This window comes from Gobius niger (assembly GCF_951799975.1).
Source record: "Gobius niger genome assembly, chromosome: 14".
NCBI classification, from domain to species: Eukaryota; Metazoa; Chordata; class Actinopteri; order Gobiiformes; family Gobiidae; genus Gobius; species Gobius niger.
This window is the reverse complement of record NC_136865.1, coordinates 25,647,824-25,653,775: the sequence shown is the minus strand read 5'-3', so window position 1 is coordinate 25,653,775 and position 5,952 is coordinate 25,647,824.

The following is a 5,952-nucleotide window of genomic DNA, read 5'->3' as shown; positions in this document are numbered from 1 at the left end:
GTCGTTCCTTCTGATGTTTGGGAGCCAGTCCCTGCCACCCCCTTTGCCCCCCCGCTGGAGAACCCCACTGTTATATATTTGTCACGATTTTCCCCGCGTTTGTGGGGAAAAAGGGACAGTAAGAAGTGCGCCTTTCCCGCGGTCCCTGAATGCATCTCGCACGCTGCCTCCACTGACCAAAACAACAGCGCGTGGTTCCAGCAGCTACACCATGGATAAGTTAAGGCTTATTTACAACCTTAAACATGTAAAATAAGCGGTGATGGGCGCGGGGCAGGTGGAGACAGGCCTGTGTTTGTGGATTATAAAGTTTTTCCAACTGGAGCTGAGGACAGACCAGACGAGTGAGAATCATGGATAAAGAGGTTTAAGAGCAGCGAGTTCTACGACTGATCCTCAGAAGATCGAGTGCACAGTGAGTGTAGTGTTTTTATGTTTATTCTGTGGCGCAAAGTCAGCCCAAATGAAGAAACGAATATTAACCAGAAAGAAACGCAGAACAACTAACTCCAACTAAACACAACACAAACTAGAGACGCTAAGTGAACGAAATTTAACCGGAAAATGAACTAATAATACACCAGAACAAGCGTATGAACGAAAAAACTAACAAAAGGCGAGCCTCCAACTACACACCTAACCGCACGGACTGCGCTGTTGCTGGGCTTGTAATCAGACGCGCGCATGTGTTCACTTCAGGCGGAGCCACTGCTGCGCGATTCTGTCGGGAAATAAAAACCTCTGCACTGTTGCTGCTAAGCATTAAGATATGAATGAAAATAGTTTCCTGATTCTGTTTGTGCTTGACAGTGGAATAGTTTGCCTACATTTCTCTGAAACTTGAGGCAAGTCTCACCTCTTTCCTCTCTCCCGGATTTTATTTCAATAGCCTACGTGTGGGTTTGAGTGTAGTACCTGACTGTCCAGCGATCATGTCATTAAAACATATTTGTTTTCCAGTGGGTCCTTTATTTTGCCCGCACCATGTTTTCATAAGTTTATTGAAGCATAATAATTCCTCTGATCCGAATGCCTGGGCTCGGGGAAGGCATTTCAAACCATAGGCTGCTTGACATAAAGATTTCATCTTTTCCGTTTCACTTGTCTCTCGTTGATGTACTAGCCTAGGGGTTGTTATGTTGGTCCAAATTCAGATGATCAATACATTTTTCGTGAATGTGCGTTTTCCCTCCGCACACCGCGATCACGCCGCTCTGAACAGCTGACGCGCGTTGATTCCCACCGCTCTTCCGCTCTGCCTTCTCGGTCCTGATCCAACGCACATAGCTGCACTTTGTATGAAAAGCGCTTTATTAGTAAAGATGAAAGAAAGAAATAATACTGTTGTTCCATTTTTGTTGCAATTCGGGACACTACAGATCATCCACGAACACACAACATTGATTCAAAAGAGTTAGCCTACTTCAGGATATGTTTGATTGTAGTTTTTGTGACATGATAGTGAGGTATTGTAGCTGCCAACAGAAACGGGCCAGGCTAGGGGGTGCACCAAAGGGAACTCTGGTCACATTATGCAATGATGTTTTATTTAAAAATAAAAATAAATGGAATACCTGTGGTATTTCAACTTAAAACAAAGTGTGAAGACTTGATTACTATTTTTGCAAAGCACTACAGCTAAACAAATATGTGCCTGGAATCAAGTGTTGATCTTGTGGATATAGTAGTAGTGATGATTGTGCCAGGCGAGTAATCTCTACTTCACAGTGAGGCCTTTTGGTTTGGGTCACACAATTCTATGTTATAGTCGACCCGGCCCGGCCCCCCATCACTGTCAGGAACGATAATTTGGCCCCCAGAGAAAAAAGTTTGAGGACCCCTGCTTTATATCATTGTTTCAGAAATGAGAGCACAAGGATGTTAATGAAGCTTAAGGGTAAATTCAACCTGAAAACCTTCCTGCAGCCTCATCTCCAGCTGCTCCTCCGTGTCAACCTATCACTGCAGAAGCACGTTTCAGCGTCAGCCAATCACCGCCCAGGATTCTCCTCTTCAGCCCCGTTCACTGCCTCTGCTGTTTCCCATCTGTGCTGCGCCTCTCCTCCACCCCTCTTCTTCCTGGACTCTCCTCTACCTAGCTCATCATCCACTGGCCGCCTTGGATTGGGATCTCGTCCTCTTCCACCACCAGTGTCCGGACTCCAGGGAGAACAATTCTCTTTCATTTGTTAATCTTGCTCATGTGTGTCATAGCGTTTATTGTTTGTCTTCCACCGGGATCTGAGCGCGATTCATGCCCAATAAAACCTCTCTAATGCTGCTTTGTTTCTGTCAGATAATTAATCTCTTGTATATTCCTTTTTTTTTTTTCATTTCTTATTATGTTCAAAATTATGACAAATATACTACATTAAAAACAGTTTCGCCAACTACTACAGAGTGTAAGGGCGAAAACATGTTTATTTCAATACATCTGTTTTTGTGACTACGTAAATCTAGATGCAGATATTTTAACCTCGTGTACAGAATATTATCTATTTTTATTCATGTCAGACTTCGATTCCAATAGAACAACACTCTTACTTCTGTTACAGTGACTTAGTATGACTCATGGATGCTCTGTTGTGTTAATGGGCGGGGAGATTTACTTTGTTCAGTCGAGAAGCTCTGAGCAACGGTAACAACTGATTCAGATCTGCCACATCAGATTATTAAAAAGCATTAATTTTTAACTCAATGGGCTCATGAATGTTGCTTTGTTGGCAGGTTAGTTTCTTAATCTGATTCCAGATGGTCTTTGAATTGTAATTTGAGTTTTCCATGACTGAAATAAAGAAATTAGCTTTTGCTTTTTTGCTTTTTTATTTTATGGCTAATTTAAGGACTTGATCACGATCCTTTATCAGTTTTTTCATTTCTTCATTAACTCATGGGAGAGTTTGTTTCTTGTGTTGGGTGTTTAATTGTAACTGAGAATTAATTGACAGTAGACTCATACCCGTCGCTATGGGCGGGCCATAGGGGGCCGTGCCCGTCCCCCAAGATGCTTGTGCCCCCCAAGACACAGATGTGGTGTCGTCTACGTGATACGCAGGTATATGCCGTGTAACCACGAGAAGCCACTACAAATTGGGCAAAGATAGGCTACATCACTCATTTGCGCAGTGTTACTTTTGCGCTTTCTGCCCGATTAGAGACCAGCCCAAACTCCACAACAAGTAACTATTTCCTCCCCTGACACCGAGAGAGGGGACCGGCGGCATTTCATCCCTCTCTCTCTTTCTCAGGCACGGTTCCCTCTAAGCTGGCCCAGCATTGTCTGGGCACAAAATAAAATATAGCTGATATGATAGAGGAGTATTAACGATCATCCTCCGCTCTGAGAGTCCACGATGTCAGCCTCCTTCCGCTCATTTCCCGTCCCGGCTCGTGAGAGGCAAAGGCAGTGACAGGTGCTCGTGTGTATTTTACAACAAAGCGCTGACGTCCGCCGAAAAGACCCCGCGTTCGAAGTGTGCGTTTTACACTCTTTAGCTTTAGTGAAGGCTGAGAGAGACTGAAAAGTGGACGCGGCCACAGCACTGACCGAGCCATATTCATGGTCCAACAACGGTGGCGCGAGTGTGGGGGGAGTGTGGGGGTACAGGCGCTCGTTCTACAGACCCAGAGTCCGGTCGTTTTCCACGCTCAGAAACGTGTTTTCGTTGCATCCGCGCAATATTCTGCACAAACGCAAGGCCCAGCTCATTCAGCTGCTTTTGAAAAGGACCTCACTCTCATAAATTCAAGTTTGAGTAGAAGGATGTGTGGATGAGGAGGTTCAACTCGGAGAAACGCCACCTGCAACATACTGACGTTTGCAGGCTGTAGTTGATCTGGTCATATTTGCTGTTGATTATGTTTAATGTAATGATCAGTGTGCGCCAGGGCTACGTGAATACCATATGAAAAATATGTATTTAATAGTAAATGTGCCCCCCCATGGATTTCATATGCCCCCCTTAAGACTGATGTCTGGCGACGGGACTGAGTAGACTGTACAATATATTCTCAGCATAAGTACTATGGCAACTACGAGGACTATAAAGTCTGAAGTACAAATATGACATAACATGATTCATTCTGTACCTGTTGGTACCGATAACACTTTAATCATGCACTACAGGGAACCTTGTGGAATATGTGAAGTCGACGAGCGCGCAGGGATAGAAACAACAAAAATTTGTCTTAATTAGAAATGTAAATAGGCAGACAGAGAAAGTTTGAAGGTCCAAACTATGATGGAAAAACCTCAGAAAGTCTTTGAAACCGCAGTTCGGGTAGTCTGGTTTCCCCACCGCTAAAAACATGTACAATAGTCCAGGATGAATGAGAGTGTGTTTGAGTGTGCGACTGGGGGACGACGGATGCAAATGATCCCATGGCCACAATCCGGCGTGTTTACATGCATGAGACCCATGTGTGTTCATTAACATGCACTGTCTTTGTTTATACAGGGAAGGGCCGACAAGAGTATGAGGCTTTTTTTTATGATTGTCTTGTTTATAAATAACTGTATAACAGGAAGCAAACAAACAAAGAGGCAAATTTGTCCCTAATATTAAAAATCTTTCTACCAATATCAACTGTTTCTTCTAAAACTGACCAAACTTAAGTTGTAAATGTTAAAACAATAAAGGTTATTGCAGGTCACAAAGATGCTGATTCATCAAAGTTAATGATTAATCAAGTATCATAATATATGAAGGGAGATGTAATTGCTTCCCCATAAGTGCTGCCACTTTGTCCTGGTGAAACATCACTCGGCGCTATGGGTTTGGTGCGAGCAGTCATCGTATGTGCCGTTTTAGGTGAGATATTATCAATTTTATAATTGTATTGTGTTGTATCTTTTCTTTATCTTTGGGTCTGTGCTCTTTGGAAATCTATGACAAGAAGGTCACAGTGGCTTTGGCCAGGTTTAGGAAGAATAAACCTCTAACTTCATTATCTGCTTTATCCATGATACAACTTTATACACAGTCATTGTGAGTGAGCAAAATAGTATGAATACTTCATGTGACTTTCTTGAAGCCAATGATATTAACAAACAAACGCACCACAGAAAAAACGCTTCTTCACAACTGTTAAATGGGCAACATGTTACACTGCACAAAATCCAGTCATTTAAAATGTGCTTTGGATGTTCTTATGTCTAAATTACACTCACCAAATCTTCTTCAAGCAGCTGAAAATGGTGTATAATTGTCTTTCTACACATGCAGTTGTTGTTCTACACTAAAATGCCACTTTTCGAGCTAAATATTTAGTGTGTGAAAAGCAGGTGTCTGTGTTCCCTTCCCTAAACTGGTACAGAATGACACTGATTACTTTGTAGGTGTTAAATCTAAAGTGCATCCAGAAAATATCCAAACTCCTTCACTTTTTCCCACATTGTGTCATGTCACAGCTTTATTTCAAAATGGGTGGGGGGATCTTATTTCTCCTCATCTATGATGAAAAAATCAATACATTCTACAAATGAGCAATATTTTAACAAGATTTCCATATGCTATTGTATCAACCAAAGAAAGTGATGTTTGTTGTGAGGGACTTTCTTAAGTCTGTATAAGATTAACAGTATGGTTTTTGATGTGTTGAAAATGAGCAAAAATCGATTGTAACATTTTCTTTTCTCTGTCAGGTTTGGCTGAATCGAACTTTCTGAAAAAAGCTCCCGGGGAAATTGTACTGTTCAACACAAGTCGTGCCCTAGAACCATATATATCATTTACCTGGAGGTTCGCAGATAAAGATACAGAAATTTTTTCTATAAACGGCTCTGGTAAATTTCCAAACCCCGAGTATGCAGAGAGGGTCACTTTGTTCTCCAATGGATCCCTGGAGCTCAGAAAACTCACTTTGGATGATTCTGGCACCTACGTAGTCCACTTCACCCTCACACCAGTTACAGGGCATGCCGTATTATATAGCCTGGAAGTGCTTGGTAAG